The sequence below is a fragment of the Aptenodytes forsteri genome, unplaced genomic scaffold (genome assembly GCF_000699145.1).
Source record: "Aptenodytes forsteri isolate BGI_AS27 unplaced genomic scaffold, ASM69914v1 Scaffold13, whole genome shotgun sequence".
Classification (NCBI taxonomy): Eukaryota; Metazoa; Chordata; class Aves; order Sphenisciformes; family Spheniscidae; genus Aptenodytes; species Aptenodytes forsteri.
Window position 1 is genome coordinate 3,539,000 of NW_008794543.1, and position 23,013 is coordinate 3,562,012.

Consider the following 23,013-nt stretch of genomic DNA (forward strand, 5'->3'; position numbering starts at 1 on the left):
GAGCCGGCTGGCTTTGCCTCTATTGGACATGGAGGAAGCTTCTAACAGCTTCTCACAGAAGCCATCCCTGTAGCCCCCTCCCCCCACCAAAATCTTGCTATGCAAACCCAATACACTGCCACTTTCCACTGGGAAATTTTAAAATGTTAGATATCTGATGTATTTATGCCTTTGAAATTTTTTTCTAAAAAAAATTTTAGTTCTTGTGGCTGCAGCATGTGACCAATCTTTCTTTGCTTCTTGTCTCTGTCAGGGAGGTCTGCTGTAATGAAAAAACTTTAAAGAAAATAAAAAATAAAAGTCCTCTTAAAGGATTTTCAAAATCTGAACACATGGGATGAACATGCTGTTTTCCTCTAACTTTTATGGTTAACAAAGGTCTAACTTGTTGAGAAAACTTTTAGCTTTAGATGCTTAATTTTATACCTGTATTCTAGAAAACAAGTATGATTGTCTTGTCTTCCATCTCTCCTTAGCAGTACTAAGACATTTCTAAAGGAGCATGTTAGCCTGTTGCATCCATTCAACACCTGCAGTTTTGCTATGGAGACCAAAGTAATACTGAAAGTATTCTTTTAGGACTGAGAGTATAATGCCTCTTACAATTGCTAGCATAGTAGCAACTTACACAAGAACAGGACAAATCTGAATAGAGTCAAGAATGGTGTTTAAATCTTTCTGCCATGGCCTTTTTCTTATGAAATGGTGAGACCTGGCAGCAGAAGATAATTGGTAATTCATCAGCATTCATTGCTAGAAGCAATAACATGCTCTTGCTTTCCTGATCTTAGCATTTTGATTTTCATTGCAACCTTCGTGCATGTCTCTAGGAACAAAGAATGATTTGCATGGGTGTAGTGTCGCACATGAGCTGACTTCCCTACATCATCTGCTGCAAATGGGGTTCCTCTTTTAGCAGTCATATTTTCTTATGCAGCTGACAATAAAAAGTCAAATTACTGTTAATCATGCCAGAACTTTTAATAAATAAGTTATTTATAGTTTCACACTGAGAGTCAGCTTTCTTAGTGATATAAATCAGCATGGTGTTTTCTAGCTGAGGATGTGCGTCCTCAAGTGACAAAATCACTGACTCAAATCCACCCTTAAAAGAATTGTGTTCCCATGACAGCCAAGTGGGGCAGAAGGCCCATGTCTTGATATGTGCTTTGACATTGGGTTTGAAACGTTGCTCTACTTTGCTGGATGGCTATCAAAATGAAACTTCTCTGACATTTAGTGGTTGTAGGAATGGTTTTCAAAACAAACCAAGCCATTGTCAGCAGATCTGGGAGGACGGTGAGGGAAAGGGAAGAAATATTTCAAGGCTGAGCATCTAACGTTAGGTGCTTAATTTACCAAAAGTCAAAATGTGTAGTGTAATTGACTTGATTCCTGGAGTTACTGAGTACCCATCTGAGTGTAGTCAGCAAGCCCATTTGGGTGCTGGAATTGACTCTCTGCCTAGCTTTAGAAATACAGATGTCTTTATCTTGGTTTGGTTGGAGAAATAATCCCGTGTTTGCCAAGAATGTTTCAGCTAACAGACAAGAACTGTTCATTTCATGCCAAACCTGGCTCTGGTAAGCTAAAAAAACTGTACTACTTTGGATCTAGTAGTGGCAATCCATAATGAGATGATGGGATGTTGTTAGTGATGCTAATATGTTATTGAGACTTGGGATCTGAGGGAGCCCAAGGAGTGCTCAAGGTACCTCTTTTCAAAGCACTACTACTCTGGTATAGTAGGAGAGAGGCAAGTAAGAAGGGGGAAATTTCCTCCTGTTGTCTTATATGTTAATATATGAGCAGGAACACCATCCAGTCATAGGAAGGAAAGCTGTTTCAGACAGCCAATTCCTTCAGTATCCTTGACCCAGCTGTAGTCAGTCTCTTACACTTGTGGGGAGGAGGTTATCCTCACAACAATCCTTTAGTACAAGTTATTTATTGGGGAGGAGAGAGGTCAGAAAATAACCTCATTCTCCTATAGGGACTTTATAAAGTATTTATTATAATTATTGTCTTAACAACCTAGAAGGTCATGACCATTTTGGGTAAAATGAACAACCTGTTATCCAAAGGGACCCAACAGTATTAGCACTGAGACTGGAATAGAGATTTCTTGCCCAAGCAGGGCAAAGGCTACCCCAGGAAAGCTGGATCCAAACATAACTCTTTGCAGGGGGATTAATTCTTCTTTTAAAATGGTGAATCCAGCATCTGAGGTAAGCTGTTTCAGTGTTTATTAATTTTCACTGTTTGTTTGGAAAGTTTCCGCTCTCTGCAGTCTAACTTGGTTTAACTCCAGCTTGCAATTACTAGTTTTTGTATCCTTGTCAGCAAATGCTAAATACATCATCTACCCCCAGTAACAGATCTTTTTCTCCGCATAATTCTATATGACGTGATAACCACCTTACAGTCTTCTCTTGGACAGTGGAAAATGGACCTGAGTTAAAAAAGCTTTTCTTGGGAAGCTTTCTGCCGTGTGTTAAGACCTATGACTTATGAGCCCGTATTTCTGTTATCTTGGACAAACATTTATTTGCCTAACGTTTAGCTAGCCAACTTTGCAAATGCTGATATGAAACTGATCCTCTTTTGTGCATTTCGTATAATTTCTACAAAGGATTTTCCCCTTACTTGAGCATGATATGATTTGGAGTAGTTTACATTTGTAAAGAGTAAACCAAATTCTCCACATCATTATCTGTATTAATGAGAGTGATCTGCTATGCTTTTAAAATACTTAATATCTAAAAAAATCTTGAAAGCAATTCAAGACTTTAACTCAGTGTCTTTATTACTTAGTTATTTTTCATGATCTTGTCAGTGTGGTAGTTCTACTCTGTATATATGGATGTGAGAAAAATTTGAGAGGTTTGGTTAAAGAAGGCACTGGAAAACATTTCAGTTATTTAATGAAACCATACAGAACAGATTTTAACAATCTAGCAATTTACCCTGTAGTGTGCGCTGCTGGTTGTGAGTAACTGGTAACAGGAGAACCTGTATTACTGCGATTGCAACTCACAGTCTTTATTTGGAAATTACAGTTAATGTTCTAAAAGCATGATATTAAAATATTGTTCTCCCACTTCTCTTAACAGCCTGAAATTTGTACTTTCAAATATAATGATTGAGACAAACTCAGTATTAGAAGCATGCAGTCAACTTAAAATGTAACTAAAGTCAAGCCATGCCAGAGATGATATCTGCTCCTGTTTTGATTATGTATGACAGCACATTTTCTTTCCTCCATTCTTGTGAGAAAAGAACAGTGACTAATATCCAGCTTCTGTAAGGAACAAGATAGCTGGTTAAATCTAAGCAGATGAATAGTCTCACTGAAATCAGTGGGACTACCTGATAGCTGAAAATAAATTGAGTTTAGTTCTGATTTATTTTTTTTTCCTATTAAATATATTCGCTATTATTTGATATTTCTTATGCTTAAATCAGAGTAATTTTTCTTAGATAAGTGTCTAAGCAATCGCTACAGGAAAGCTAAAAATAATTTGGAATTAAATTTTACAGCAAAATCTTATTTTGGGATAAAAGCTGTAATTGCTTTACGGGTTTAGATTTATATGCTTAGTACATCAAGATGTTTTTGATAATGTGTCTTAACTGTTGGAAAGAACTTCAGATGGTGAGTTGCGTGCATATCATTATACTATTTCTAGGATCTTTCCTTGAAAGGAAAAGTATGAGCCTTTTGACAATAGGAGGTGTTTTGGTCTCCTTATTAGGCCATATACTCAAGAGAGCATCTTAAATAAAGAGGTATACTTGGAGAAGTAACTGGCATTATGTTTGCTAATAACTCTTAAGACTTGATTCTTGCTATTGTGAATATGCCACCTGTGCTGCTGTGGATATAGTTCAGTGTTTTTCCTAATTTCTTTACCTTTTTTTCTGTCTAACATCTTACTTTAAATATCAGTGCAGGAGTCAACCTTAGTAATATTCTTCGATTTGTTTCTTTACCTTGTCAGGAGATTATTTAGCACTTTACTGAGCGTAATAGTGCTACAGAGTCTAGTGCTGATGTGCTCATCATCATGATGTGCCTCCAAATGGCCGTTAGTTTACAACAGTTTCTGTATTATTTGTTGAAGTCATTGAAGAATGGATTCAGCCACCAAACTGCCACTTACAAAAGTAAACTCAGATTTTCTTAGAATGGCTGAATTATATGAGGTCATATTTATTTTCATAATTTTTTTTTCTGACTTGTGATTGAGATCTGCTTGTGTAACTAGACATTTATTCTCTGGCTGCCTTCCTTTTTATTGAGGAAGTAGAATGAAGCTAGGATGCCTAACAAAGAAACAAAGCAGCCACAAGGGCCTTAATGAAATAGAGATATGCTAGCCAAAAGAGAAAAAAAAAAAGGCCTTTTGCCAGTTTAGGTTATTAAATTCAGGAAAACAGTGCATAAATAATCCTTGACAGGTTAACTAAAGTGAATATGAAGTTATCAGCAAGCCCTTTTAAGCAAGGAGGGAGCCTAAGGCGTGCTTGACAATGAGGTTGTGTTCCTGGGTGCATAAATGACAACTGCTGGGCAGTTTCACAGACCTGGCTTTTTGATATCTATGCACTGTTGGTTGATATACTGGGAGAAAATTCTCTTTGGGCTTTTGTTTGCTTCTACTTAAACTTCCAGGGGTAATGTGAAACGTGGTGATTTGTACTACATGGAGTACAGGGATAGATAAAGGAGTAGTTTGCCATTTGTAGCAGATTAAATCAGGCTTTTAGTTCAGTCAAAACAGCTTGCAGCTGAATGTTATAATCGGATTACCTGACATTGGGAGAAAAATGAAGCTCTCCAAAAGGCCTCCACAGGTTGTCTTCATGAAACAGAATTTTCAGTTTCTCCCAGTTGCTGAATGGTTTCAGGTTTACAAAAAACATCCCCCTCCCCTCCATGGCTACCTCAAAGTTGCATATTGAAACTTACTGAAACCATTAATATAATGCAATAGAATGATGGTGCTGCTATTCCATTAAAATCAATAAGGCATTTGGTCAATGTGCAGTTAGGGTGGGGAAGGATACTTTTGACAATTCTATCTTGAAAACTTCATAAAATGTTCTTGTAAAGTTATTTAGCTGAAAGTGTCTGGCAGCACAGTCATATTTAAAAATGCTGTATTTTGATTTTTGCTTTTTTTTTCCCCAAAAAATAGAAAGAACTTCTGTCTGCTCATACTTGCAGATTTCTTATTTTACAATTTTGGCCTTGGCTATTGAATGTATGCCTGCTTGCTTTCTCTTGGTTTTATAATATTGTGGTTTATTAATTAATCTGAGTCCTATTTTTTCTGCTGCCACGCTTCCATGGTCTATTCATGCCAACTGGCTTGCAAAGTTATCAAAACTCTTTTATTGGATGTCTTTCATAGCAGCAATCATGCCTGTCTGTTTCCTGTGTGACTATGTAATTTTATAAAAATATATTAATTCTGAACTCTTGCTCCTTGCACAGCAAACTGGCAGTTTGCAAGTGACAGATCTGCTGAATGGCTTTGCAAATAGAAAAAGAATTTCAAGTAACGGAATAATTGCTTCAGAGCACCTTTCGTGTCAATAGGAGTCTTTTCATAGAGTGCCGTAATCTTTGGATCCAGCCTATATAGCCCATTAAATGCATTTAAAACATTGTAAGGGCATAATTAAGTCTTGCAATATTCCTGTGTTCCTTGACAATACCTACCTTTAAAGTCGTAACATCCTATTATCTGAAGTAGGTTTAAGTACTAGACGATCTTGATGTGCTATTCAAAATGGTTTTTGTCCTATGGGAACAGTGGGCCAATCATGTCAAAACCTTTTATCATTAGCAGTTACCAGTGCTTTCTAAAACTATCTCAGATTCAGTGATATAAAAGATGAATCTATCATCTTAAAAAGAGTCTCCCTGTTGACTGACCTTTTCTCTCTCTCTCCCAACCAAGGATTCCTGGGATTATAGGAGAAGTGAGTATTCAGAAGGAAACTACAACAGTTTTTTCTTTTTTTACTTTGATTGATGTCAAATATGATGTAGTCAGTGTTACTTATTATGCTATGGCTGTACTGCGGTTCCAGAGGTGACAAAAACAGAGGGATACTGGTGTGAAACTAGCTAGGATTGAGTTTAGCTATACGCAGCAGGACAGGGTAGGATAGGATGGTGCGGTAGCTCACTTTGGTGATTGCATTGCTTTGGCTGAAAATTGTGAACTTTTCTTTTGAGGGTTTTGTGCTGCAACAGGGAAAGGAAACCTTCAGGATTAGAAAATGCAAACATTTGTGCAAAGACTGAAAGTTCTTTGAGCCTAACATGGTTAGATCACCTTTTAAATAAGACTAAAGTCTGGTGGTTTTTTCTTATACAGCTGAGTAGACTCTTTTACAGAATACCAAGCAACTGTTTGGAGGTTGTCCTTTATTTATGGGAACTTTTCTCTAGTCCCACAAAATATTTTCTTAGGGCAGTAGGGGAATCCTTCTCTTTCTTACTGAGGTAATCCAAGTAATTTCTGCTAGGCTCTGTGGAGTTCCTTTGAATTTTTCGAGAACGCAGAGGAAAACAAAACCTGAGTCAGTCAAAGTGAGTTAAAGTCAAAACAAAACTGCAAAGCTGGTGTCGCTGACCAGGTTTTTAAAGGTAGCACCAGTGCGAGTGGCTGGGGGGGGGGGGGTGGAAGGGGGGGGGGGGGGAGGATGTTATAAAAGGGTTAAAATAAACATGGTATTTTAAAATAAGCAGGTATACAGATGTCGAGTTCTTGATGTGGCTAATGATTTGAAGAGGTTTGAAGGTAAGTGCATGGTGTTTGAAACGAATAGAAACACCAATTATTTACAAAAATGAAAAAAAAAAAAATACAGTTGCGAATCGGCAGTCACAAGTCTCACCAGGCATCAGTTCCAAGGAGCTGCTAATGAATTATTAAACTGAACTGTGGCCCTGAAATAGATTTTTAAAAAAAGAGTGAGGAAAATGACACCTCTTGAATGATCTGAAATAAATGTGACAGTCATCGACTTTGAAAACATTGTGAGGATATTAGGAAGATACTATCTGATTCATACATTTCTACATCAATTACATGGTTTAAAGTAAATGTAAAGAGGTTCCTAATTAGTTCTTTCTGCAGCTGTCAGGCTACTTTTATCTTTGTTTAGTATTATGCTTTCGGTTTGTGATAGAACACCAGTGATTACAGATAGAGACTTAGAGTGAAGGAAATAATTTGAAATGCACCGAATGACTTGAAAACAATTAGGTATGTGCTAAATGGCATTTATCTTGGGACTAGAACTGGGCAAAGGACTCATGGTGAAAATGTTTTTCTAAATGTTACGGTTTATTTTATGTTTTGTTTTTTTTTTCCATAAAACAATTGGAAAAGTTGTATTAATCTGGAGAATTAAATAATAGAGTTGAATATCACTTATTTTAGGAAACTCAGTAAGACACTTTGGGCATGCATATATCTGAAAACCAGAACACGTGCACACACGCTCTCACTCACACTGTGTATGCTATCTCTTTTGCCTGTATGAAGAGTTGCACCGATAAGATACCAGTGTCAAATAATATTTCCATACACAAATATGTCACTTTCCATCCGTATAGGTTTAATCTGAATTTGTTTTCTGTAACCTTGAAAAAATAAGATAAAACATACCGCAGTGCAAGTTTTGAGTGGAAAAAAACAAACCAAAGATAAAGTTTCTTGAGGAGACCGTAGTTGCACCATCAACGGGAACAAAATTACCGGGGTGGTTCCATAGAGAAAAGAATGTCTTATTCCCCCAAGGGGGTAGCCGGAGATCAAAGAGGATCCTTATCTTCACATAAAAGTCTCTGAGTGAGCAAAGGCAGGCAGGCAAGCAAGTGAAGACCACCTGAGGGAGAGAAAATAATTACATGGGTATCAAGTTATGCTGCTTCTCCTCTAAAATGATGGAAGTTACTTGAGTTCATGGGGATAGAAAATGTGAGAAAACTCTGCAAGCAGTCCTGATAACTCTTTGCTTAATGGGTAGATAAAACCAGTATGTTTTTGGAGAGGCTTGAGTTACTGTGTCACTTGCATTGTAATTCTTACCTGAATGTGCACCTATGATGTGTTAACACTGGTTGGAATTGTCTTGCATGTGGAATTTAATAAAAGATATAACTGTAATCCCATGGATCCTCTGCCAGGAGAAGCACTATATAGTTCTTAAAAGAAAAAATAAAGCACAGAATCCCAGGCTTGTCACAGATGGGAGTACAAATATACAGCTTTCTCTGTAACTATGACATCCTTTAAATTCAGGTAACAGATGATGTTCACAATGAGTTTGGTTATTCCAAATCCTTCAGAGGAGCCACAGAGAATATCGGTACGCCAGAACTTAGGTCTAAAATGAGTGGAACAAATTAATTTCTGCTTGATATCTAACTAGCTAAGGGTTGATCTTCTTTCACAGAGCATCTTAGCGATGAACATTTCAGCTGAGGTGATAGCATTTCAATTCCTCTGAGTTTTCCAATTTTCTGACTAGAAAAATTGTTTTATCTTTCTGGGAGAAAAAGGTCCACTGTTAGTTAAAAAGCCTTACCACCTCCTAAAAGGGATAAAAGTCTGCACTGAGAGCAAGAAAGGCCAGGCCCTGTCCTGTACTTTCTCTTTCTAGCGTTTACTTTTCCATTCGCTCTCAGTAAATCTAAATTATTTTTTTTAGATGAAGAACAGTTGTATTTGATAGGAAAATATGAAATTTGAAATACCATCGAAAATATTTTTAAGACTGTAACAGAAATTGTCAGACCAACTGGTGAGCTTACAATGCCTTTGACTCCATTAGGCTTTCTCAGTAGCATAGCTCATAACAGCGTATTATGCAATAAGCTGCTTGTGCTGCAAATTAATCTGTGGGATGCAGGTGTCCAACTGTGTGGAAGTCTATCGGATTGAGGACTAAGGATGCTGTGTTTTCTACATACTAGTTCTGCATTCCCAGATATCCAGATTTCACATGTATCTAGTACTTAAAATAGTGTGTGGTACTCATAACATTTGCTTCATATACCCTTATTACTGTATAAATCTATATTACAACACTTCAGTTTTCTATAAATAGCTATGTCCTGTGATTAAAACAGCAGATATAATGCCTTAACTGGGATTTTTGTTCTACTTAAAAAAAGAAGTGAAAGATGAATAACTGATTTCAGGTTCCACCTAGTTGCTTATATTTGCTCTGTAAATAAAAATAATCCCTTTCTTTAAAATACTCTTTCCTTAGCTGTGACCTTGCAGCCAAATGAGACATTTTTTTTTTCCATGCTGTACAAGCTTTAATTTCCTGGCAAAGACATTTCTGTATTACATTTTGCTTTGTTCTTCATTGAGTTCTCTAGATGATCCATGAGATAGAACAAGGAAAAGGGTGAGGGTCACGTTTCTTCTTCTTTAAAAAAGTAAATTAGTGATGGAAAAAATACAGATGTGTACCAGAATATATCAAAGATGTGCTATGTGAGAAATGTACATAATTCATCAGGAAATGTTATAACAGAAAGGATATACAGATATGGCTTTTAGTTGCACCGATAGCTCCACAGGTAAACTCTGATTAACAGTTTCCTTGTACTGGGCTAAAGCACCCAGGATTTGTGGACTTCTCCTTGCCTGGAATGTGCGGCAGTATGGCAATCTATAAAGAGGATAAAAACTCTCCAAAGCCTGCTAATCCCTGTTGTTTCGCATTTCACATTGTATCATTTAAACAGTAACAAGCATGTTTTCTGAAACTGAATGTTTGCAATTCAGTTGTAGTCGTGTCTGGGGTAGCTTAGAGGATCCCCCTGTAGACCTACTCCTTGCTTGTCTATTCAGATTAGGAAAATGTTGCACTCGCTTTAGTCTCTTACTTTTCATCAGCGGTTTTTTGGCTTTGGGTTTTTTGGTTTGTTTGGTGTTTTTTTTTTTTTTTGAGGAAAACAAGTGACAAACCAAACCATAAGCCTTACAGACTTTTTTTTTGGTGGTAGCAAAAATCTCAAATTTAATTGAGTGTTTTAAAATACAGGTTGGTTGCTGAGAAATATTCGGGTTCATTGCAGGGCAGACTTGGTCTGTGTTCTACAAACTCCAGTGGAGAGGTCAGACTCTCAGCCAGTGCAAAGTGAAGTGCTTCACTGAATTCCATAGGGCTTCCCTCACTAACTCCAATATTGCCTGCCTCCTGTCTCAGATATTTAGATCAAAGTATTTAAAAAAAAAAAAAAACCTCAGCATATTTTTTCCTCCTTTCCAGCTCCTATACTTGCTGCAATAGAAATAAATCTAAACCCTTTTTTAAGCAGGGTCATCTAAGTTCCTCAATACAAGGTAATAAAATCCTTTCCAGGCTTATTCCAATATAACTAGTGCAAAACTTCTTCCTAAATACTCTAGCTCCATTCTACTTCTACAGTGATAGAAATATAGGCTGATAACCGTGAAGATTTGAAAGAAGAATTTTGCTTGGAGTAGATGAAGTAGTTAACTAAAACCGTGTGAAAAATGTTCCATTGTTTTAATTATCCTTGTGGTTTGGTGGTAGATATTGCCAGTAGTCCAGTAGAAACTCTGCAGTAGGCAATTTTCTTCATGTCATACAATATGTATGGAAATTCTTCCTTCTCTTTTTTAAATTATTTTTAACTGGTCTCTGTGAGTTGTCTTAGAGGTATGAAACCATGGGTTATTTATTCAAGTTTTCAGGTAGGTAAGTCTACACGGCACTGATTACATAGGTTTGCTTTTTCTGTGTTAATCCTGCTAGTCATTGCATGCCGAACTTTCCCTGTCCTAACTTTCCTCTCTTCCCGACAGCATGGATTAACAAGTAAGAAAGCATGGATTAACAAGTAGGAATGAGCAAGCACATCTCTCTTGTTCAGGCGATAATTAGTCCTACTGTGAACTAGCTGGACAGTCTAGATGTTACTGTGTAGGCTGCAGTGTAAATCTTGGTACTTCTGAGAGAATGAAAGTAGCTACTCTTACATCTGCTATTGGCAATATATGCCAGTGCAGCTTCTTTTGCCCTTTTCTGTGGAAGAAATTTTTGGTTATTTTTCTTTCACTGCACTAGGGAGAACATAGATATGAAATTTCAGCTGAGATGTCTGAATGCTGAATTCTACATATCTAAATACGCAGTTAATTCACACAGCGGATGGATGGAAATTTTCATTAGAAATGAAATTTTCTATAGGTCCTTCTGACACAAGATATGAGTATATTTTGAAGCTAAATATTGTGATCTCGAGTGCAACTATGGCATGCAGAATTGTATTTTGGATGATGATTTCTGAGAGAAAATTGTTGAATGCTCTAAGTTTGGTCTATACAGTGGAAATCTCTCCTTTCGGTCTATACAGTGGAAAGTTCCTCTCGGCACTGCTGTCCTCCCTGGTTCTCAAAGCTATTAAAAGGGAGAAGGAACTAGGTAGTGTCTTAATGACTGTTCAGGGCTTACTGTATGCATACATATACACACCTATACACACTTTTTCTCAACAAATTCTTGCATGAATTTTCAATACTGTGGTACCAGAGTAAATGTTATCAGTCATGTATGGATGTCCTTACCTCTGTGTCCTTTCTACCTTTGACACTTATTGCAGTATGCAGTTGGGAGTGGCAGACCAGTGAGACCAACTGCCTTCTGTGCTCTCTTTTAGTTTTCCTTTGCTTCCAGTTGCAATTCAACGTGTAGAAAGTTTTCTTAGATCAGCTGTAATACAGAAATAGCCAAGACACTTTTTTTTCTTTTTTTTTGGGGTGTGTGTTATCAACTATAACTGCAGTACTGAGGGACTACCAACTAAGGGAAATTCTTGAGTCAGTTCACGGATTTTAATTACTGAAAATAAAATTACTTGTGTGTGTTTGTCATTTTTCACCTTGTGTTTTGATGTACCCAGGTTCATTCTTCCTGGATAGATTATAGAAAAAGAATGATTAGTCTGACTTTATAACAGGATACACAGCACAGGAGTTGCATTCCCCCTGGTTTGTCCTAGGTAATATTACTTACAAAAATGTCCAGTATTACTTTTAGAATTGCCAATGACAGAAAATCAACTGTTTGTTTAGGAAACCATCCTAAAAATCTTTGCTCTTAAATGCCTGGATCGCTGGGTCTAGTGATGCTTTTTTTTTCTATTGTGTTGTTGAGTTCACTGTCAAAGTTTCCTTCCACTTTTTATTTATTTTTTCCTTAACTAACTTTTTGGTTGTTCTCCTGGCATCTTCTGTAATATCTGTTTTCTGGTACTGGAATTGTTCCTTTGGATCATTTCTGAACCCTTTCTAATTTAGGAACTTTAACACTGTAAGATACATTATTCCAGTACTGATCACATTGTAAAAGTTACCTCACTGCCCTGACTTCATTCCTTTGCTTGCCCACACACAGATTGCAGTAATCTTATTATGGTGCAAAGACTGGTTAGTCTTTTTCTCATCGTCTGATGGAAGATATTGGTATCTCCTTCACAACTGGTCTGCTTGGGCTATATTTTTAAGGAGTTAAGTATTTAGCTATAACCATGTGATTACTAAAGTTAGCGCAGTAATTCATGTGCTTAAACATCTGCAGGATCTGGGCATTAGCTCTCCTCTCCTCTGAAGAATATGGCTTTGTAGTATTTGATATACCATACTTTTTTTTTTCCTTTAAGTACTGTTTTTGTTTCTAGCTTTATTCTCTTCCATTTTTAGTTGTAAATCCCTTTTCCCAGATTCTCCTTGACCCTCAGCATTTTTCATTTATGGGCTTTCTAGTTTCTCCTTGACTAATCATCTTGTATTTTTTTTAATAGCCTGAAGAACTTTAGCCAAAATGCCATTTTTAATCTCATTTTCTGTTTCCAGCATGCATTTTAGTAATCCTCTTTACTACTTGCAATTAATGTATCCCGTTAGTGTCCCAGACTATCAATGTTTCATTTGCTCAAAGGATTAATGTTGAAAAATGTATTAGCACTAATACATAGTAAATGAGAGGGATTCCATTTATGCCTTTGACTTCAGCATGCTCAGTGGAAACAAGGATAGTGGCTTTACCTGGAGTCCTAACTAGAATGAGTATAAAATGTAAACTAGAACTACTTCTTCATAGATGGATTCTCTCAAAGATTTGTTAAAACTCTTTTCCAGTAGTAGGCAATGTTCTCCTGCAGTCTGTTGGGAATCCTCTTGTGATTGTGCACTGCATGCTTTATGGTGATACTCTTTGCCAAATCAGCCTGCAGAAGTAAAAGTTAACCGTAATTGTTGAAGTATTGTGTTGAATTGGCTTTATAGCTACAGTTTTGAGAGGAAAGCAGAATACAAAAATAGCTTCCTAGTGTCTTTGGGCCTCTTCAGTTCTGGCCAGTCCCTGATGGGAGCAAGAAGAGCCTTCAGAGGGATTACGCTGTATTGCCTAGGAAGAACTCTTTGCCGTAGAGCAGTCAGGTACCCAAAGTGCATTCTGGTCCAGGCAGCCTTGAGTCAGTTCTGTACCTTCTTGGGAACTATATTACAAGATGTCAGAGCAATTTCTGTTTCCTGGCCTAGACTGAATATATATACACTCGTTCTCACATGTCTTCCGTTGATCTAACAGATATTTTGGATGCCAGTGGAAAACAATAAGTTGGCTTAACCTGTGCTTGGGAGTGTCTTACCTGTGTCCATTACTATTTTCCCAACCCACAAGGACAACACACTATTTGGGAAACTGCTATTTATTTGCTGGGCTAACCAAAGACTGAAGTGTAAGGATTTTCACTACTCATTGTTTTATTGTTATAGGAACATCTTGAAATTGATACCTTCTTTGTTATGCTTTGGTGCTGAGAGAATCAGTGTCTTTTATAATAGAAGCAGGCTCTACTCTCGAAATTGACCTGAACTTTGCAGGAATTCAAGTGGCATTTTCTTCACTGCCATTTCTTGGATCCTGTTGATCAATACGCCATTGCAATTCTGGTTTCATAAAATGTTGAGCTTATAGTCGATTATAAATGAAATTAACTTGAACTGCATGAATTTTGCTAACAATTTGCTCAGTTTTGTACTTGTACATCTCTGGAAGATAAGCTTCCTAGTTAGAATATGGACTTTATTTGTAAAATATCATATATGCATGGGAAAGAAGAAGGATCCAGGGAACTACAGGCTGGTTGGCCTCACCTCAATCCCTGGGAAGAGGATGGCTCAGGGGGAATATTATCAACATGTATAAATATCTGATGGGAGGGAGTAAAGAAGGTGCAGCCAGGCTCTTCTCAGTGGTGCCTGGTGACAGGACAAGAGACAATGGGCACAAACCAAAATACAAGGAAATTTATAAGAAAAAACTTTTTTTCACTGTGAAGGTGATCAAACATTGGAGCAAGTTGCCCAGACAGCTGGTGTAGCCTCCATCCTTGGAGATACTCAAAACACAATTGTATGCAGTCCTGAGCAGCCTGCTCTGGCTGACCCTGGTTTGAGCAGGTGGTAGAGCAGATGAGTAGGTGATCATAATGGTATGAAGCTGTGTCAGGGGAAGTTCAGGTTGGACGTTAGGAAAAGGTTCTTCACTGAGAGGGGGGTCTGTCACGGGAGCAGGCTCCCCAGGGAAGTGTTCCTGGCACCAAGCCTGTCAGAGTTCAAGGAGTGTCTGGACGACACTCTTAGTCATATGGTTTAGTTTTAGGTAATCCTGCGAGAAGCAGGGAGTTGGACTCCATGATCCTTATGGGTCCCTTCCAACTTGAGATATTCTATGATTCTATGATCTCCAGCTGACCCTTCCAAGCCTAGCGATTCTGGGATTCTGTAATTGTTCCTAGGATGTAGACAAGAAATTTGAGTTGGATTTTTACAGCTGATGAATCCTTAGTATGAATAAGTAGATTAGCAAGCATGAACAGAAACAATGGGAGACAATCTCCTGGTTCTGTAATAACTGCATTCATTCTGTGATTGATAAGAGCCCTGGTGCACCAGGATGACTTTGTCAGTCATTTCTGTTACCTGCGTAATCTAGTTTAGATTGGAAATAGGAAACAGTTGCTTCCTTTTGTCATATACCTCTTTCTGCAAGACTTTTAACATCAATTCTCATAAAAAACAACCTAAATCCCAACTAGAGTGTTTGAGGGTCTTGTGCTTCAGTGGTCATAAATGGTCTGTACAATGTCTTTAAAAAGAGTAAGTTGCCTACAGTTGACGATGTGGTCAATGTCAAGCAGTAGATTCCCTTAACATTTTCAAGACAATTGAAGCTATGTCCAAAAAAAGTTCAGTCAGGGTCTGAATCATGTTTTAGCCTTATAACTTTATTCTTACGTATGAGGATTCAGAGTGGCCAGATGGACAGTTTCAACCATAACACCCACGTACAAGATGATCTAATCCTGCAAGCCAGTTAAGGTGGTATAAGTAGTAGAGCTGGATGGAAAATGAAAATATGAAAATTAGATTATGAAAATTAGTTAGTAGATCAGAAAAGCAGCTTTGATTTTTAAAATGGTTATTGAAGTTATTAATTGATGGTTGGATCTCTGCCCAGCTGGTATTGTTGAGAAGAACGTACTCCTCTGTCACGCAGAGGAAGATGATGTATCGTTCCCATCACTAAGAGTTTAAAAAGTACCTGCATTGAGGAAGGAAGAAAGAATTCAGAGGCAGATTGAAATGTACTTATTCTCCCATAGTTTACATACGTCTTATGTTTACATGCTTTCGAAGATGTTCGTTGACTTCAGTGATAAATTCACAGAGCATGAAAGCATGTGCATAAGTATTTCATTCTCTGAGATTGAAAACTGAGGCGGTGCCTCCATTCAACCATTAGCTAAACTGATAAGGCATGTAACAGGGCTGTTCTTTCTTTTCTGTCAGTTACCAATACTTGATGCTTTGCCTTGTTCACAAATATCTACTGCAGAATTGTTTCTTAAATAAACTTGAGATGGGCAAGAGCTTTGCTCTTCAGTGAATGCCATGATACATAATTTTGGGGAGCAGATTCTCAGCAAGTTTTAGTTATTGTGTCTGGCTGGATTTCATAGACAAGCACCACTTTCCGTATGTTGGGAATTTGGACTTTTCTTAGTATTCTACACACTGTTTGAATGATTTCAAGATCCCAAAGTTGGCTTGGGTGTGCAAATATGTCATCTGGATCCTCTTCAGAACCAGGACATCATGTGTTGCAGAAATACATAATATTCTAGATAATATTGTTGAATATTCCTGTAGATGAGTCCTTTGTTTTGTCAGTCTTTCAGCTAGTTATATTAAACAAAAATGTTTAGTGAGTTCATCTCTCATCTTGCAAAATGTGCAAATAGTCATCTGGATCCTCTTCAGAACCAGGACATCATGTGTTGCAGAAATACATAATATTCTAGATAATATTGTTGAATATTCCTGTAGATGAGTCCTTTGTTTTGTCAGTCTTTCAGCTAGTTATATTAAACAAAAATGTTTAGTGAGTTCATCTCTCATCTTGCAAAATGACTTGCTGTATGAATATATCCCCATTACTTAATAAGAAATAGTTTTAAGCCAACCTTAATGTGCAGCTTGTTACTGATCATACAGTTGCCACTAATTATCTGATACAAAGATAGTGCAAAATTTATGGTTGTTGATGCAAGCTGTTAACTGAGTGTTAAGGCAATGTCGTTTCATATAGTTCAATTAGTGGTTTGTTGACATTAGGAAATAATTGAAACAATTTGGAGGTCACTTTTAATGGTCAGTTATTGTCTCTTGTCTTAACTGATTCCTTGAATATAATTTGACATCATTTTCTGAAGCAATACAATATCCTTAAATCATCGTGATTGTTCTTGTTGTCACTATTATCCAATTAGCATTTGATTTTTTCCTTAGATATGTTAAATGCCTCAGTTTTTGTTTAAGACTTCTGTGGCTTTTCTCATTTCTGCTTTAATTTTTCTCTTCCTCTGTTCAACCTTCTTTTGTAAAATCTGTTTTGAATACAGCCTTTTATGACTTGCATATGACCTAAATTCAGCACAATCCCCTTGGCATTCAAAAGATCCTACTTTTGATTTTTGGCCTGTTGCATTCTTCCCACAAAGCCCTGAGACTGTTGCATGTACATCACTGCTATATATTTGCTTACAGGACCCAGCTATCACATTCAGGCTTTCTTCCAAACACCATTTTCAGATCTTTTTTCTTAGACTTGGGGGGCTCCCAATAGAAGTTCTTCCAGTTGTTCTGTGGGAATTGAAAGCCGGAACATCTTACCACATTCACTAAATTGCAAAGCTATTTCAAAGACCTTACAGGACTTAAAAGTACCTGCTGTCATTATGCTTCTGTGACAAACTGGAGTTCTTACTGACATCTTTTCAAACGTCTCTGGCAGTACAACCCTAGGGAGACTTCCGTTGATGGCTTCCCTTTGAACAAGGTTCCCTCATGATTGATTTGAAGACATCAGGGAAAAGAGAAAGAATGGGAATCATGTCTAATTTTTTTTTTGAGTGCCAGGTAAAGAAAAAAAGAGGGATTATTTAGGAAGAAATGGTGAAACGTAGGTACCTAAGTCCAAAAGTGTAATCCTGGAAACCCTGAACTCAGTTACTGACTAACCCTGGAAGCACAAAATCTGAATAGGAACTTCAGTGATAACTTCACTTCTCTTCTGTTTGTGAGAATATTCTAGCATACATCTTTCCTTTCTTAGAATATCTCAGAAAGACTGGAATTTTTTAATGCAAATCAAAGCTTATATTACTTACAATCCTCAATAAGTGGTGGCTGCTTGTGTTCCTGATCCCTTGTAACTATTACTTGCTCATCTTGTGATTGTGCTTTTAGGTTTATTAAATCCATGAATAGGCATAAGTTGTGACAATATAGCTGCAAAATTAAGTCAAAAGAAAAATGAGTTAATGAAAAATGAACTAATAACTCGTCATTCAATAACTCATTTTACATTTTGGCAGACAAAAGAGATCCTACTCCCATATGTTGCATCTATATAAAGCTTCTGCAGGCTTTTTCACCTCAAAGATTTAGTGAGGCTTCATAGTTCCAAAATAGCTCCCAGCCTGGCAGGTAGTGCATTCTGCCGGGGAAGGGTTGTATGGGTTTTGACCAAAACAAAGTTTTGGTCTCAGTACAGAAATGGAAGGAGCTGCCCTTATTTCTAAAATGACACATTAAATCCCTTTGCTTAATCCCTGAATGACCGAGCGGAGGAGATGGACTTCAGGAAACAAGTACTAGGTTGGGGACTCCTTAAGTGGAGGAAGGAACTGGCTGGTAGGCAAGAAGTAATGCACCAAAGCAGAAGAAGTAAGGTATTGAAGGTATTCTTTTTTTTTAGTTCATGCTTTTTGTACTGGCTATTGGGATCGTATTTTAGGATGCCTGTTTCTGTATACGGTATAGGGAGCCTGAATGTCTGACACACAGAGTTTCAGAGTGCTTAATGCTTACATAGAAATGCTGCAAGAATTCATCTTCATGGTGCCTAAATTGTTTTCTGGACCTTGCTGCAAAGGGCTGTATAGTAAAAACACTTACTTCCCTGACATGCTGCCTTTTCTTAATTGAGATCAGGAAATCAAGCGCTTCCAGGAAGTGGGACGATGCAAGCCTAAATTAAATTTGTCTTTTTTTTTTTTAGTGTTATGTTAAAAGCTTGTATTAACCTTCTCTACAAGGACTGATATTTAAAGGGAAAACTAAACAGTTAATGGCATTACTAAATTATCTAATATGGAAAGATAATGGTTTGTATTATCTGCAATCTTGATTACAGGAAAAGAGGAGTAGTTCTAACATTTTGTATCTATTTGTGATAAGAAGCAAACTCCATTTTTTTCCCCCTTCATTTTTTTCCACTAAAGGAGAGGTGATTTTTTTTTTTTTGTTCTGAAACTTTTTTAGTCCTTTCTCTACCTGTCAACATTGATCAGAATTATTTTATGGTAAACCTTGTATCAGTAGTTTCAAATGAGGTCAGTATCCTTCTGTGTTTCTTCCTTATACATACAGTGGCAGACAGAAAGTACCTGATAGAGAATTTAGATTTCCAGGCAAAGTGATAACAGTACATAGCAAAATTTTATTCGTAGGTATTAATCTAAACCAGAGAATTTGTTCAGTGTTGGCCTAGTAAGTTTGTGTCAGAATCAGTATTGCACCCAGATCTCCTCAGTCTGAATTTATTACCTTTGCTGCAATATTTTTTCCTCTCTTACTTAAAATACATGTGTGTATGCATGCACGCGTACACACACATATGCACAGACAAGCCTGCATTTGAAAACAATACGATTCCCAAGACATTTGATCATAAAGGCAAAAAAATGATTCCTACTGGTGTACAGTTTTTGGACAAGAGAGTGATGTGGAGTAAACAGATGTAACAGAACCTAACTGCTTAGGCTCATTCTTTGTAGTGCGTAGCTATTTCATGAGTCCTGTGAGAAATTGCATGCCTACTGAACCTGATAGTTGTTTTAGCTAAAGGAAAGCACAGCCACTGGTTTGTGTAATACAGAACCTTTTCTGAATTGCGGAAGGGATGAGACTCAAAAGATGAATCTACTTTTGGGTTCCCAGTTCAAATATTACAACTATTGAGACTGGCTGGTTTTTGTCCTAAATTTCTGTACAAAAAAATATATTTTTTTGTTTGATTTGTAACAATTTATTTTCCAGGTGCTGGTAATTTACCCTGAAAGCCTTTCCTTCCCATGTGTCTTAGTTAAGTGTTCTGCTATAAATAGTTGATATTTTGTTAGGTAGACATAAATAAACAAATCTATTCATAAAGTCTTTTTATGACAAAATAATTTATAAAAATGCTACCTTTACCTGTGTGCTTTTCACTTGTTGCTTATGTCAGGACAGTTTCATGTCAGAGAAATCAACCAAGAACACATTGAAATGTTTATAGGATAACATATAATGCTTATGGAATGTAATAATATGCTATTTACATCCCTGTAAAAGTTAAAGATTAGAAACAAGTTTTTAAGTTCTTGATACCCAGGCTGCTGGTAGGTATAAATTCTTTCATTTCTGGCAAATGTGGTTTGATCTTTGTGACGAATATGGTGTAAATAGTTGTCTAGAGGGAGGTCAAGAAGTTCCCATGTCCTGCTGTGTCGTCACTGTAGGCAGAACCTTCTCTGCTGTCAGTTATTTAATATTGTGGGAAACTCTCCTGTATGTTTTAATACCTTTCCAAAGCCACACTTAACAAATCAGATTCTTCTTTCCTCCAACCTGTTTATCTATGGTCTAACCAAGCTGCAGGATTGTGTCTTCTCCTCCATAAATATTTTCAATTGTGTTTGCCCAAAGGTCAGATCAAAAGTTGACTGGGTGTGTTAATGGTTTGCCCTAAAGGGTTTAGAGACCTGGATGAGCAATAGCCGCCATTCTACTAGATGTGGGAAAATTCAACGAAATGCAAACCTTTCCTCCTTCTTTTCCGATTTACGTTGGTGGAACAGGGTGTGATATGTAGCTTCTGTTCTGAAACCTACGTGGACTTTACGCTCATAACTCTGGCAACGACAGCCGTATTCTAAAGTGCCTTGATGTGAGCTGGCTGCAGGGGAAGAGGAAGAGATGCAGGGAAGTTGCAAGCATTCTCCTCTTTACAGAAGAGAGACCCCCACACTCTCCTAGTATTCCAAAACAACCATGGCCTCCATTTACAGTAGTTCCCAAAGTCCTTAGAAGTCTGAATTTTGGACATTGTTCTACATTATTACAGATGTAATCAGGTGTTGGTGTTAATACTTCAGATATCTCTGAACGGTAATTTGGGCAAAATAAACCAAACATCCTTGATTACACGATCTGAATACATTTGAACAAAGATAGTCTAACCTTGCAGTCTAGTTATACCACAAAAATCTTAGTATCTGTACAGCACTAAAAATGTTATTTTTCAAATATCAAAGTAAAGCTTGAGGCTAAAAGACCTCTTGCTTATTTCCAATTTACATCCATATGCCTTCCTGACTCTTACAATAAGAAACACTATATTGTTCCATCCCTGTGGCTCTCTTGTAATTTATTTACCTGGGGAAGATCTGCTTTTAGATGCAGCATCTGGTTTTCAATGATTTCCTGCTCTTAGCCAGCTGAATTGACTGAACCAGAAGGAGGTCAAGTCTGTTGCCTGAAGTCACATATTGAATGAATGCCTGAGCTTGGATTTAAAGTTAGATCTGGAGTATTCCCTCTTGGTTCTTTGCTGCTTGCAATAAATGCTTATTCTAAAATGTCAGGTGTATTTGGGAATAATCAATCTGTATTATATGCAAGCAGAAAATTATAATGCTTAACCTGGTACTTACCAAGTACATACATAGTTCTTGCAAATGCTATCTGTCAAAGCAGCTAGTAAGCAGGAAAAGGGTAGAGTATTTTACAGTTATGAAATGTAAACATACCTAAAGGAATAAAAAAATACTGTAAACTGGTAAATGAGGAGACACTTTTTTAAAATCGGATAATTATTTGTGTTAATGGCAAATTTAGCACAAAGCTATTTCTTTTAATGGTAATCAGGTGAGAAGAAAATGTGTTCTTTATCCCTGTTCTCAATAATAAATTACACTGTGTGCATTTTTATAGGAATCTGAATTACAGGACCTTGGACCTCTCTGTGTAGCATTTTGCTGATACTCTGCTTGCATAATTTTTTTTATTAATTTTTATGTAAGAAGTTAAATATCAAAAGGTTAGTCGTGATTAAGGGCATGGAAAAATGAGTTTGTAGTTCATGAATATGAAAATGTGTCATAGATGAAATATAATTTGTAAAGATTTTTTTTCCCTCTTTCTTCTGTAAGCAGGAAAAAAAAAGTGTGTCTACATAGATGCTTTATTCAATTTGGAAGAAAGCCATTGATATTGTCAATGGGACTTTTTATATCTCAACTCAAGCAAATTCTGAAATACTGTTCCAAACTAAAAACTGAAATATTTCTGATGGTGTTGAATTTTTCCAGTTGAAAAAGAATTGCCATAGTTTTGTGCAATTATAACTGCAGTTTCTAGATGGAAACAGTTAATCTGAAAAAGGACTTCCTTTTCTGGCTACTGTGAAGCTGGATGGTCATAAAGCACCTAGGAGAGTAGTTGAAATGACAATTCAGTCTAATCGGAGTAGGAATAATTATGCTCCCAAGTCTTCTTGAAATGAACCTCACAGTCAGTCAGCAATAGCAGTTATCCATAATAGTAGTTTGAACAGCTCCTGGGAATGTTAACAAGTCCACTCCTGTCATGCAGAGGCTGAAAGAGGAAAGGAGCTGGGTCAGTCAGGAAAAGAGACACTCTTCAATGAAAATAGCAGAAAGCCTCTACAAGAATTATTTTGACCCATGACACTTTTTTATTTCCTTTTACTTTTTGACCTTATTTCTGTAAGTAGTTAAAGGGACCCTTAGAGGACATGTATGAGAAGTGTTATCTCCTTTTCTTGGCTGTGGAAACAGTCGTGTTAGGAGTCCTATAAACACAGAAATAGGCTGGAATGATCTGATAAAGACTGTATCTGTGAAATCAGGAGGTTTTCTTTTTTTTTTCTTTTTGAAGAACCCACTGACTTGTTTCATGGAGGTCTGGCAGGAAAACAAAATTGTTCCTGCTTTGGGGCTGCCTGTTTTCTCCACGAAATGCCCCCAGGAAGGATAAGAGCACTCTCCTTTACTGTAGCATCCCAGGAGTGTGTGAGTAGAGAGCAAGGAATGACATCCCGATGGGAGGATGAGGTACGGCGGCGAAGGGACAGGAAAAGCAAAGGCAGGGGTCTGGAGTTTGGGCAAGGGGATCTGTGCAGCCCAGCCCATCTCTGAGCTAGCATTTGGAATGAATACGTGTTGAATTTGGAGACTGTTCAGGCCATCTTTTCTTCTATCACATGAAGTACATGGAGGAAAGCTGTAAGTTTTTCCTGCTGCGCTTAATC